Genomic DNA, 14,915 nt, shown 5'->3' with positions numbered 1-14,915 from the left:
TTGATTTCCAATTGCTATTCAAAAGGACCACTTGCATTTGAATCAACCCTTTTCACTGTATTCCAGAAAGGATAATTCAATAATTAAACCCCCATTTTAATGTATTCAGTCCTACAAATATGATGATGTCAGAGGAAATTGTAGAGGTTGAAACTTAGTTCATATCTTTTCACAATCAGATTGCTAACAACAATTGGCCTACAGAGAACCAAGAAGGCTGAGGTAGGAAGGACCTCTGGAACTCAGCAGGTCCAAGCCCCGGCTCAAAGCAGGGTCCATGCCAGGGTCCATGGCCAGTTGTATTTTGAATTATCTCCAAAGACCCAGACTCCACAACTCTCTGGGTAACCTGTTCCAGTGTTTGACCTGGAAAAAAGTTTCTTCTGTTTAAATGGCATTTTCTTTGTTGCAGTTTGTGCCCATTGCCTCTTATCCCTTCCCTGGATACTAGCAGAAGAGCCCAGCTCTGCTTTCTTTGCTCCCTCCTCTCAGGTATTTATACACATGGATAAGATCCCCCTAAGCCTTCTCTTCTCAAGGATAATATATTAATAAATATTAGTAAAACATTAATACAATATTTTAAAATGCACGTTTACTTACATTGGAAGCGCTACGGAAGTATCTTCCCTGATTTGTTCATGGTTTTCACATTGAATACAGCTCCCAAGATACTTTTCAGGAAGCCCCGTTGTTAGGAGTTTCACCAACTGCAGCAGGAGACCTGACTTCAGCAGTGCTGTATACTTCCAAACTATACCTAGGTAAGTTGTTTGGTAAGATGTTCTCCTCTTCCCTTGAGTGTTTAATTAGAATAGACACACAGTTCAATTTTTTTTATCTCACTCTTGGGGTTTTTCTAAAATTCATTAAACTTAAGAGCAATCAATAAGAAGAAGCGAGCTCAGTCCTTGAGCAAGTTACAGCTGCACTACACCTGAAGGAACTAAACCACACAGAAGCTTTTTAATGTACTTTAATTTATGGAAGTTGGATTCACATCCCCAACTTGATTTGCCTTAACTTTCTTGGCTGTCCTTACTTAGAACTGCCTGGAAAGAAATGTTTCATGTTCAGTGCTGCAGTTCTCTGCGTGAACGACTCAAGGAGAAGGAAAGGACACGTCATACTGGTAAAGAAATTTAGCTGATGTCCACTTCAACAAAATTTAGGTAAGCAGAAGCATAAAACTACATACCCATGACAGTTATAACATTGTCACTCCATCATCTCTTCAGATTTCCTAAAATGTGGTTCTATGTTGCAGTAATATTTGCCTGTAGCACAAGATAAGACTCTCTGTCATGATAACGCACAGAGATTTTGTATTTTCATTTAAGCATTCAGTCTTTCAGAGCTGATACCCTGTGCTGATAAACAGGTTTCTCAACAGACAGCATGAGGTTCTTACCACCAGCAGTACGTGTCTAAGCTAGGTGTGGAAAGCCACAGCAGCTACTACCTCTCCAGGGCTGCAGCTCCATGTCTGCCTTCAGGTGACCTCACTGCCAGGTGACAAGCCAGTTCCCTCCTCCCTGCTGGTCGAGCTGTCCCACCTTTATCTTTGCATCACCTTTGACACTCGCCATCGAGACATTTCTGCGTGGTCACCTTCCAGAAACCCACCAGGTGTGTCTCTGCGGGGTCAGACTCCCGCTGCCTTAGCGCCCCGAACCAGTGCAGTGACCAGGGTCAGGCAGCACCCAGCCGAGCCACAGTGCCAAGACCTGACCACCTTTGCACGCTGGATGACACCCCTGGAATATTCCAGGGGTATTGGGAAAGTCAGCAGGAAGTTCTTTGGTTCAGAAATGGGTTCCAAATGCCCAGAGAGCCAGCTGAAACCAGAGGATGGCACACTAACTAATGAGCTAATGGTAAGCGTCGGTCAGTTTATAAACACTCTACAGCATTAACAGGGTTTTCAGAGGACCTGTTTATTTGAAATACAGGCCACAGATGGATTTTTATATAAATTTGGGAGGCTCATATCTGAAAGTAAATCATACTTCCAGAATCTCCTAAATATATACGATCATGCACAATTCTCCTCTACAGTGTTCATGATGGATGGGTAAATAAAGGTGAGCTAACATATATCACCTAAAAATGAAAAATAACCAACACTGCCAGTCCTCTATGGGGGACATATTACAGCCATTCAGCTAATTCCTGTGAGCTCAGTTTCTGGCCTCGGTGGAGCAATTCTCTTTGTCCATTGCAGTTTACCTTAAAATCTTCCAATTTGATTAATGACTCAGATTTTTTTTTTCTTGAGGAAGAGCCTGGAACCACAGGTCATCTGCAATAAAAAGGAAAAAGGTTTTCCACCACCTGCAGTGAGTGGTTTACAGAACAGCAAATAAATCACAAGTAGATTATTACGGTATCTTAAAAATATTCAATCATACTGTTTTGCACAATTTTTTACAGGAATTCTCAAGATCTCAAGTAAGCATCTGAATTCCATTTAAATAAAACTAACCTTAAAACCCCCCAGTGTTCTTAAGTCTCATAAATTTTTAGATATTTTTAGATATTAGACCCCTCCTCACTGAAAAGTTCAAATATGTTCGTAAAAACTTAAAGTTTATTGCCCCATTTAAGGTTATGTGAGAAAACGAAGATACATGACTCTTGATATATAACTAAGGGAGAACCATTTATGTGAGCTGGTTCTTATTCTTCTATAGTTCATACCGTTCATACACTTCCCAAAATGAAAATGGAGTCAATGCAATGCGTCAGGCTCAGGGTTTGATAATCCAAGGCCCTTTACATCACATCAGATATCTTCAGCAGGCACCTTCCATACCGTCATTTCAAATCTGCAGCAGAGAACCTACAGCAAAGCAAGAGTACTATGTGTATCCTCGTTTTCTTGAACCCTTTTCTGACACAAAGGCTTTGGTTCTCAGCAAACACTTTCACATATCTTGGTGTTTGTGGATTTCTATTTTTTTTTAAAGTGACAGGCACTACACATCATTTTTGTTCTTATAGAAATATATGCCAGTTCAGAAATGGAGCAATGGTTGAGCTGGGTAGCTAGTTTAATGAGTGAGCTCAAAAGTAATTTCTTCAAAGTTGAGCTGGGTAGGTAATGAATAAGCGGATTTGGTAACAAGGCACCTTACTGAAATGGCCAGAGAGATTGTCACAGGGCTCCCAATGGCCTTTGGAAGTGCCTCCTCTCCTGGCAGAACCTCTAATGGATGATTCAGTTTCCACTTCAACCATCTAAAGGTACTTTTAACTAAAATACTGTATATGGTAGTTAACTGGGAGCATGTTAAAACTGAGGCAAACTGCAGTTATTCGTTCTGAAGAGCGAGCGTACTTCTGAACAGCCCAGGGGAGCAGTGCCGCACAGCTGCTTGTACAGCGATCCCTCCTCACCCAAATTTTCTGTGCTGGAGGAAAATAAAGCAGCATTTGTTTGGTGCTGTAGACAGAGATCTTTAAAAAAAAAAAAAAAAAAAAAAAAAAGAAACAACCCCAAAAAACTAACACCCCCCCCTCCAAAATGGAAACAGCAGCCATTCGTGCCATGAGAAAGGTCTTGGCGACAATACAATTTTCCTGGAAGAAAATCTGCAATAGCTCAGGATTTCCAGAAGCATTTTGGATTCCTGGGGAAGAAGGAGAGCTGTTGGGTTTGTTATGGTTGCAAGTACCCCAGAGCAGAAATGCTGATTTCCCAGCACTCTTCCCCAAACATCGGAGAATGTTCCCTCCCGTACAGCTGCAGGACGCTAGGGAGGAAGGAGCGGGATGGCAGCCTGGCTCCCTTGGGCTGACAGCGCTGGAGAGGCAGTCATGGAGCACAGGTGTGTTCTGGGGATGGGTTACAGAGGTACACAGGGGTGCAGGGAGAAAACCACATGCATCACGACCGACTGCCTCAGCCAGGCTCTTCCCGGTCGGAACTGTGTGTATGAAGCGCAGCCCTACACGCACTCTCATAGAAAGCAGTTTTTTGTATTATGGGAATCCATTAGAGATGGATCTGAACTTTCATTCATCCCCCTGCCACCTTTGTCCACCGTAATTGCCAGGCACAGGCAACACAGTCGACTTGTCCCCATTTTGTTCCTTCATGAGTCAGAAAGTGTGTACAAGGTGTAGCAGAGGCTGGAAGTGGTCAGATTAGTGAATGGATATGCTTTTAACGTAATGAATAAAATATCATTCAAAGACTGATTTTTTTAAACATCCTTTTCCACTGCCCAGTGAGCCTTGCTAAACAGGTATATCAGAAACAGAAATTACTTTTGAGCTGAATTTACCACTTCATCAGGGGGTCGCAGTTGGCGGAGAAAGCAGATGAAGAGTCTGAAAGAGAAAAGAGTATGAGCAGCAGCAGTGAAAAAACCCCAACACTGAAACATAAATTCTGTGGTTCAAATGAGTTTCTCTGTTGTTCTCTTGGGAGAAGGGTCACTGAACCTGGGCAGATGCCTTCACTTTGCTGCTAAATGTCTCCTGAGGTTTCCCCTCCAGCCTGTGGAGAGGAACGGAGTCCTGCAAGAGGCGGTGAGAGCAGAAGCCTGGGGTAGCAGCACCAAGCACTGCCTGGAGGAACCTTCCTCTCATACACTGCTGAAAATCAGGACAGTGCCTAGCTAAGTGAAGTACTTCACGTGGGCTGTTCCACTTTAAAAGGAATCGTTAGCATTTTAAAAGGGAAGACAGCAGCGTTACCTGAGAATAATTGTAACAGAATCCTGGAAATTCAGATTCTTTTTTTCACACATATTCATTGATGCAAATGTGGAACCTGACCCAGAAATTTTATTCAGGTGAGTAGTCTGCCTTTGACTTCAAGGGGATTCTACTATATATGAACAAAGCAATCAAGTCAGGTTTTGCGTTTGCACTGTAGCCTCCGTTTGTCTTCACGTGGGACTGTCATGTTGTAAAAGCTCCCAAATCATGTCAATTTGTCCAGACAAGATTTCAAATCTCCTTTTTAATATTCAGCTTCAGCAGTACGGAGAGTAACACTGCCAAATACTCCATAACCATTCTACTGCAATTACTCACATTTTGATTAGAAAAGTCTCATAAATACGATTTCACGTGGGTGTTGTCACCTGCTCTGTGCTAGATACAGCATCTCCTCCATGCAATTAATTACACAAACATTGAAAAACGAGTTTATGACCTGGAATGGAGTTTTGATAAACTCCTCTGAAGACATAACTGAAACAGCCCAGGAGAATCCTCAACAGATACGAACGATTTATGCATGTACAATAGTGCACACAGCCTCCAAATAAGCTAAAGACCTGCCAGGATCAGCAGTAATTCAATATCTGCTTTGAAACGAAGAATGTGAAGGAGACCATAACTGAGGAATGGGGCACGGAATCCTCCAGCAGGGGAAAGGCAAGGAGAACACTAAGAATCTGGGGGATTTACAGTGTCCCTGTACTCCTGATGGGCAAAAAGGTGAGGGAGGAACACAGAACAAGAACGGTTCGGACCCCAGACATGGAAAGCTGCACATCCACAGTGCTCTGCTGTTTCCTTCTTTGTTGTTGGCTTTTTTTTTTTTTTTTTTAAATTAAGATGATAAATACTTGGCCTTCTGAGTCACAGGTCCAATCCAGCCATCACATGAGCTACACTGCTATAACAGGAGTGATCATAACACGTTCCCTTTTTGCCTTCTCTTCTGCACAGGCTCTGTGTTGAATGTCCTGCCACCTCGGTTGCACTTGGGTGAGCACTACTGCTGTGCTCAACTCAGGACTCTGGCTCTCTTGTGGCCGAGGCTGTGGCTTCACATTGCAGCAAAACTGACATACCAACCAGCTGCCATGATAAGGGGTGTCCCCTCTTGTATGTACGTTGTCACCACCTCCCTCGTGCCAGTGGTTGTCCTTGTCTGCCCCCGGGGTGAAGTGGTGCAGGGAGATGGCCAGCACCAAGCCAATCCTCGCCAAAGAGGCAGTTCTCAGTGTGGTGGCGTCTCAGCCAAGCCAGTCATTAAACAGCAGCAAGCAGAAGCAATTGCTAAAAGTTATCGGAGTGTTTTTTCACATGTGGGCTAGGAAAGAAAGAGGTTGTGGTATTGCTGTAGAAACCAAATGGTTCACCAGCATGGTGAGCGCCATTCCGAAAACATTATCTTCTCTTATTCCTTGGAGCAAATCACTGGGTGCCTCATACTGGAAAAAAACAATACACTAAACAAACCAAAACAGTAGGTTAGGAGCTGGAAAACAAACCCAGCTAAACATAAATAAATCACGGACGTCTGGTAACATAGTAAAATTCCTGGCCATTGTCATCTGTTACTTATTACAGTTTCATTTACATTGGAATTTTCTTTGTTTCCCTGCAACTTCTGTGTATCCAAATAATTACATTTCTATTACTGTATTATTTCAAATCTAGTCAGTAAAGTGAACAGAAGAGCCTATCTCTGCATTATTCTGGCCAATATTACATTTTATTACATAAGAAATGGGAATTAAATCAGTTTTAATGCACCACTTTAATAAGACGACAACTACAGTTCTAGATTGCAATTATGGAGATAATTACTATTTCATTGGTACTGCTTAAGATTAAGAACACAAAATTTACCTTGGATGAACAGTTCATTATCTAAGATGAACTGAAGCTATTTTTCTTCTAAATCATACCTTGGCTTGTTTTATTTGTTAACTTTTGACTGTTTAAATAAGGCATAAGGAATTTTACAGGTAGAGTATCTCAAAACAGGCTAGCTGGTTAAACATCAAATTCCTGCACAGTGATTTGAGAGAGGAAAAAAAAAACAACCCCACATTAATTTTGAAACAGCTCTGGAGGCTGAGTATAAAGATTATTAAATGTAAGTTTTATATATGCAGAAAAATTGCTTTTGCATGAATTCACTTTTAAAATGTTAATATATGCATAAGAAAATTGTGTTTCTTAATCTCTGAAGAAACACTTATCACTAGGAACCGCTTAGTTCTTTTCCTGTGCTTGATTTATTAGCTTATGAAATTATGCTAATAGTTTGCATGTTAATGGTTTTGGGGCTCAAATGACCTGATTTTAATAATGAAGTAATTTATGCAGTAAATGTAATCAGCATCTATGAATCTCACTTAAAAGAACATATCGGTGATTACCTACGCTAAAAACAAATGACTGTCAGCATGGTACATGCTGTATGTCAGGACAGGGAACGGGGACGCGTGCAGCTCAGCACACCCTTTAGGCTGGCTCAGTCCCACTTCGAGGAACCACACCAAAGCCTGCCACTGCAGCTCCAACCACCGCTTACAGACAGACCTTCGCTTGCAGACTGACCTCCTCACATGGTCACCTCCTCAGGCCACCGGCCGGGGCAGGGGGTGGACAGCACCAGAGCCGAGGTCTCACTGGGACCCAGCAGGAATTGCCCCATGAGCAGAAGACCTCTGCGGCATAGAGACCTCACACAGCTGGATGAAGGGGTTCGCAGGAGAAAGGGAAAGCGTTTGTTGGGGGAAGAAGTTGTACGTTTTACAAATTACAAGAACAGACGGTGCTTTTATTAAGGATTTGACCTGCATGGCATATAAAAGATGCAACCCACTGCAACACTTAGGAAGCCTGTGTGAAACAGATCCTTCACAAAGATTGTTTCCTAAAACATCTGTATTGACAGACCTGCTCAGAGGAGGTATGTGAACTGTGCCTCTGTTCCCCTCCTTCATTTACTGTGCTGTTCCTCAAGACGAGAAGAAATGCAGGACAGGGCTCTGAAAAGCAAACAGCAGCACTTTCTTTGCAGTAACGTAAGCTTGTGTTTTGATAACCTGCTGAATACTGATATTCATTTTGGTATACATAAAAAAAATCAAAAATATATTACTAGCTGCCAAAGATGATCTAACTGTTCAAACACCCAGACAGAAGCTGAGGGAGGTCAGATTGGACACTAGCCAAAATGTATACAGTCAATGGAAGAAAACCCATTGATTCAGCAGAGATGGATCATCTCTTCCCCAAAGAAATGCCTAAAGGCCAGAAGTCCTCTCCCCTTCCACAGACCAAAACTGAACAGCTATATTTTGTAATTAATAAACACATTGCTTGCACTGTCTCAAGCATACCAATACAAAACTGTCTTCAATCACCATTTCCAGTTGTTCACTTCACAAAGTGAAAAGGTGACACATTCTGGAGAGTGGCTAATGCTCCTTACTCCAGAATTCAGATATTGGTGTTATGCAATTTATTTCACATCTTAAAGGGGAAAAGAAGCAGACGTACCAGATACTTTAGCATTTTCTTATGTTTTATCCCAGTCATAAACAGACTCCATGTAAGCCCAAGGCATGTATGGATCATGCAAAAATAACTCAACAGAAGCTGTTCAAAGCCTGCTCCTTCCAGAGACCAGAGGGGCCTCACCAAGTACCCGGGTGCGTACAGCACAGGGGTAAGGCTCCGAGACCCTCATTTAGGGGGCTGTGGGTAGAGAAGGCAAACCACACCCAGGCTGCTGCCTGCACAACGCTTCTGAGGATGGCAAAGCTGACCCTCCGCATTAGCCCTGGATAGGGACTGGGCACAGCAAGAAGGGAACTGCTGAAAGCATCCCTGTAGGGACAGGGACAGAGCTTATTCTGCAAAGTCCCCAGCTGCTGAGGAGCCCAGGCTGGGCTGAACCTCGCTAGTATAATAAGAGCAAACTTGATCAAAGCCCGCGTGTTTGCTTTAGATGTGGATGCCATGCACGCTGTTACCATAGAGCTGTGACAGCTTAATGAGCTATCGCCCATCAACCGAGCGGCTGCTACCAGGCGCACGCTCCAACCCTACACCCTCTCTGGAGAAATGGGGAGTTCAGTGTGGGGAGACTCTCATCGACAAGTCCTAGCTGTACCGAGCTGCCTGCTGCAGTCCCTCTCAGGCCCAGACATCCTCATCTTGCCAAACAGGATTTTGGGATTTGAAAATTCCCCTCCTCCATTTCCCTGTGTTGTGCCTGGAGGACATTCCCCTGACAAGAGGGACCTGCTGTCGGCGGAGGCAGGGTCAGGAAGGCAGCAAATAAAAGGAGAAATTTCAAAGTTCAGACAGTTTTCTTGGCAAACTCTAACAGCTCAAAGGGGTATCTGTCTGCTGTTTACTTGGAAATCTGACAAGAATAACTTACCGCTGACAAACGAGGCTCACAAATGCCACAAGCCCAAGCCGCAGAGCCCCGAGCGCTGGTGCACGCTTCCCATCAGAAACACAGCAACACCCGGACAGTCGGCATCTGCCTTGCAAAAGCAAACAGGAAAATCCCGGCATGCTCCCTCTTCCCCATTGTGGGAATCTCAGCCTCCCTGGCTGGCTGAGGGCTCGGAGCCCTGGGCTTTCGCTGGCCGGGAGAGGTGAGGCAGTGCTGCCGTAGCTGCCCGCTGCTCTCGATGAGATGGCAGCTGGGGCTGCCCACAGCCTTGGCTCTTGGCAGCTCGAGGGAGCCATCCCAGCCCCTTCTGCAGAAGCACTGAGGAGGCTGTTGGCGTTAGGAGACTCACCTTTGTCTTGCTGCGCTGCATTCACTCTGGCCGAGAGCTTTCTGCAAGGGGAGGGTGAACAGAGGCTCGTCCCTGGCGAGGAAGAGTGTGGAACCTGGAGGGAAGAGCCAGGGACCTGTGGTGCTTTTTCATCTGCTGTGGCTTGGGAAGGGAGGCACAAGGAGGAAGCATCTAACCATGGCTACTCACCTGCAGCGTGGACGGTTACTGGTGAGCGTTCATACCGACATTTAAAGACCCACGAAAAGCACAGATGCACTGAAACTTAGTGTTTGCAAACATACTTACCTGCCCTGGGTATAACTTGAACACTGTGACTCCAGAAATCAGCCTGGTAGAAACCACTCCTGTATTTACTTCTCTGCATTATAGCGGAATGGAAACACATCACAACATGCACAAAACGCTAGATGATTTGAAGCTATCGAATTGTTCATTAGCTGGGTTAAATAGCAGCAGACTGTTAGCACAGCCATCTTCATTTCATACTAGTTACGTTTCTTACATTGTGTCTTGATTTAATATTAGGCTTTAAATACTTCTGGGCAAGGATTTGTTTCCCTATATACTCCTTCTACCCCTAGTAAATAGGCCTACGTTCCAACTAATGCCTGCAGTTTCTAAAACACAATCAGCAATAATATTTATTGCTTTTTTGTGTGCCCATCCAGAAAAAGAAAATTGTTACCAGAATAACACTCAGAACAATAGCAGGATGCAAATGTGCACTCTATTCTTCCAGCCTGCACGCTCTACTCCAACATCTTGCCAGTTTGTGTGGAAGTCAGCGGGAAACCTGACCAAATGAGGGCTTCTGATTTGCGTCCCAGGCATCTTTTTGCTGGATTTATCACAGTTTTCTTTGTCTCTCTTCATATGCTAGGAATGTTAAGTAAGCCACAATGGCAAATCTGCACACTTGGTCAAAAAAGTCACTGTGATTTCAAAATAGGTGTGAAAAACACCATGTTGCAAACTGGGAGAGGAATAAAAAGATAGGATTCAGTGTATTCATGATTTTTAGAAACCAAAAGGTGAAAAAAAGCGCAGCTTCCAGTAACACCATGGAGCCTTTCCTGAGTCTCATCACTCCGTTTTAATTTTAATTCCTGGAATCTCAACAACCCAATATTCTTGTATTTGTTTGCACTCCTGCCAAATGCCCTGATCCTGCCTGGGGATGGTTAACCATAGGGATACGGGGTTCTGCACACCTCCTTTTCTCTTCCCCTCCCCACCCCTGAATCAAACCTTCCTCCTTCCATGCTGCTTCACAGCTCTTTGCCTCTTCTTCCCCACCCATGGCCTGCCTCTTAGAGCATCTTTCATGCTCCCCCCTTCCCAGCAGAGCAGCCCCAGGCCAGGGTGACCTCTCCCTCAGGATCTTTCGTCTGGTGGTCTCTCAGCGTGGAGTGACAGCCAGCAGGATCCCCACCCCGGTGCTTCCCTAAGCAAGCAGTGCTCACACAGCTCACGCTCCTGCCTACGGGCTTCTCTCTTTAATGTGACATTGATCATCATGACACAGAATGGTCACAGATATCACTTCCTAAAATTCAGGAATGTGACAGCTAGAGACAGAATCACTAGTCTATGGCCTGAAGACTATATGGATTATTCAGGTCAGGATAAATCAGGATGGATATTTGCCCTACTTCCATATTCTAGCTATTAATAACCAAAAGCACGCCAGATTGTGGCTTGTTCTGTGCGACTGCACAAGGGAGCAATGCTCCCTCCCCCACGCCTCCACATACACATGCACAGACAAATATTTTTGGCTACCATTTGAAAGCCATTCGCAAAGGCAGCCTCTGAGCTCAGAGTCAAGCCCCAAGCACATGGAGGCCCTCCTTCGCCGGGCAAGAAAGGGAAGCCAAGGCAGGCTGTACAAAGATACGGGAGACTTCTCCCAGCCTACTGCCCCAGAAACCCTAAAGAATACAAGCTGCTGCTCTCCCTTGTTTTCTTCAAGCCATAGCAGAGCTCAGTCCCTTTGCCATGCACAGTGCCACAAAGTCAGCATCCCTTTGGGAAGACCGTGGGGGGGAAGCTGCTGCACACCCACCTGGAGCAGCACAGCCACACTGCTCCTGGAAAGCTTTCTGTCCATCGCACCCAGACCGGCTTTCGGTATGAAGCAGCAGCACTTCATCCCCAGTGGTCAAACAGAGACATCATACAGTTACAGAATTAAGTTGCACCTTCTGCAGCTTTAAAATAGCAAGTGAATTATTCACCCTGCCAAGCCAGCACTCACCTTTTAGAAGGATGCAAGACAGAAATCGTACAGTGTCTCTTTGCAGAATAGCTTTTATGAGCTGTCATTAAAATTTTGGAAGACTAAGCCTTCAGATGCATGAAGCTCTTCTAAAATAGTCTTTCAAAAGCTGTCTTTTGCTTTTGGTTGCAAAGGGAAAAATAGAGATATTTTTCAGTCCACTGACATGGAAGAACTGCCTTGACAGCTGAGGCAGCTTCCCTGAATAGGATCCCTCTGCTCTTGGGAGCTGGAAAGCTATTCTCTGCCATCCCTTTTGGGTCACTTATGCAATCTGCTCTAGCAACTGGTGCCAGTTCAGCTACAGACCAGACTATCTGGACTGTCTAAATGCCATTCCCTGGATTTGCCTAGGAATAACGCCTTTATGCTTCCCTCAGCTGTTCTGTTCATGGCCTACTCCTGTACAGCATTACTGCTGGTCCCAGTCTGCAGCATTAAGTTCCCATCTTAATTCCCAAAAGAGAGTTCTTAACACTACAACTGCACCATGCAGCAGTTAGGTGGTAGTTGAACTCTCTCCTCTGTCTGTGTTTCTAGACACTACTCCATGTTTTATTTATCAGCTAAAAGCCAAGCAAAGTAACAAGAGCAGGCCGAATGCCAAGAGCAGCACATGAGCCTCAACAACACTCGTTCCCCCTCTCCTGCTTCTCCCGCACCGCTTTGCCCATCGTTGACTCTGATCTTACACGGCTGACGTGAGGCCTCAGTGACTGCAGTTCATAATCCCTGTGCCTTTCGTCCTCTGCCGAGCATGGCGCTAGTATTTCCAAGCAGTTTCAAACAGGCTTTTCCTGCTCAGCTCATTTAATAACTAGATTTGCTAGATCTCTAGCCATTATTTGGCAGAGGGCATAATAAGTACTTGCCAAGTCCTGTCTTGGGTTACTCTTCCAGAGATTTTTTGGGCTGGGGAAATAAAAAGTGTCCTTCGCTTTGTTTCAGTAAGAAAACCTTTTTTTCTTTTTTCTTTCTTTCTGCTTCCTTTTATTCTAATCATAATATTATCATGGACAGAGACATCTTCAAATAAATACCAGTCAGAGGTTTCCCGAGGACCTAAACTGAGAGAGTGTTAATAAAATAACAGAAAGCTCACTCTTGCCTCCCCCCTGCATTGGATTTTCCAGCTAAAGTAACTGTACTTTTGCTTACGAAGGCACAAGTTGAACCAAATGTGCCACAGCAGTCCAGGAATCTGGATACGCTGTTAATTGCTCAGAGCCACATTCTGATTAACATGGGTACCTTCATTTCCAGGAATACTGGAGCCTTCCCACTGAAAACAACAAGAAGAAAAATCTCCAGGCTTGTCACATTAAAAGATTAATGAGGAAATGACATGCAACTTGGGGACAGAAGGAAAAACGGTAGCACCTCCACATTACAAACATCATTTTAAATGGACTTTCAAGGAGGTAAGAGAATGAAAAATACTAGTGTTTCCTTCTCTTTGCATCCCTGTTTATTATATTTGAGCAAAAGGCCCTTGCATGCAACATGCTTGCACCTTTCATATGAGAGCACCAAATTTCATATTTGTGTAATGCATAAGTATGGTAATCAGCTGCTTAAATATTTAAATAAATAAAAGCTGTTGATAACATGGTGAGCAATGTTCAAATACTATATGAAAAATAGCAGAAAATCTGCAGGAAATGTATAATTACACAATTTGTTAAGCCTTTGTATTTTGCACTGACGAGACATCATCTTGTTTATATATATGTTTGCAAACGAAATCAAAATGTTCATCATTTGATACTTCATTTGCTAATTATAATGTGGGATCGAATACAGCAATAAGCATCCACAATGAATAGAGGCTGGTTGTAGCTCCAGAGTCAGCTTTTTCCGTATTTGAATCTCACTTCTAGGTGGACATGATCCCATTTTTCTTTATTCTCTCTCCAACATTTTTGAGTCCCTGTTACAGTTCCAGCTGTCAGCCCAGCAGACACCAACTCACACAGGTCAGGTCTGACACCTCCCCATCAGGAGTGTCGGGCTTTCCCATAGCTGTTGAGCCACAGTCTTGTTTTAGTGAGATGTTGAGGGTCGGTGTTGGAAGGGTTCCTGAGGTCTCCTGCTTCAGATTCCAACTGATAGGGACAGGCAACAAGGAGAGACAGCTCCCTCCCACCTTCTTCCTCTGCTCGTAGATGAGCTCCATTCAAAACCTTTGGACTCCCTCTGCTTCCCTGGGCTGTCTGTGCCTTTTCCTGCATGTCCTCTCCGCCATCCTTAATGATACATTATTAATTCATAATTAATCTGAATTTAGAAAGGTCAGCAACCCAGATTGTTGTTTATCCCATCTATACTACTTCTCCTATAGTATATGAACATTGCTTGCCATGTTGCGCACAGCTTTTTGTTATTTAAATATTTAAGCAGCTGATTACCATACCTCTGCATCACCCAGATATGAAATTTGGCGTTCTCATATCAAAGGTACAAATACAAAACTGACATTGTATGCGAGGGCATACATTTGTTCAGATATAATACTGGCTTTCTGGCTAACAAAAACATATCTAAAAAGTGTTTCTCTATAACCACTACTTATTTTTATTATTCCCTGTATTACACAACATGTGATAATATTTAGGGATGTCTGCTGGAGCTCTTTATTTTTTCCTGCCTGATGTTCCTAGTGTTATTTTCCTTTCTCTATACTTCAGAGAAGTGCTAGTCCAATAAAACACTTCCTAAGGGAAATTCCCTTGCAGCAAGAACAGTCAGCAAGAACTGATACCAGACAAACAGGAGGAAGGCATATCGGAGTCAGCTTCCCAAACGAATCTAAACTCATCCTCATGCTCCTCTACTTAAGGCAACAGCTCTAAGCTTCAGTGATGTGACCAAGAGATGCAAATGTACTAACACATTTCCTGGAAGGCCACTGCGAGACAAGCAACAAATTTGCAGCAGCGTACTATAGACTTACCAAACATATACGCAAAATTATTACAGTAATATTAAAATAACAGACTGCTCCTTTCACATGTCTGCGCAGCTTGTGCACAATGGGAGCCTCTCAGTCTTCAGTGTCTCTGGACATTACTCCTTGATCCAAAAAAAAAAGAAGCAACAGCCTCTCCCTCTTT

Source organism: Falco cherrug, chromosome 3, assembly GCF_023634085.1.
Source record: "Falco cherrug isolate bFalChe1 chromosome 3, bFalChe1.pri, whole genome shotgun sequence".
Classification (NCBI taxonomy): Eukaryota; Metazoa; Chordata; class Aves; order Falconiformes; family Falconidae; genus Falco; species Falco cherrug.
Note: the sequence above shows the minus strand (reverse complement) of the source record.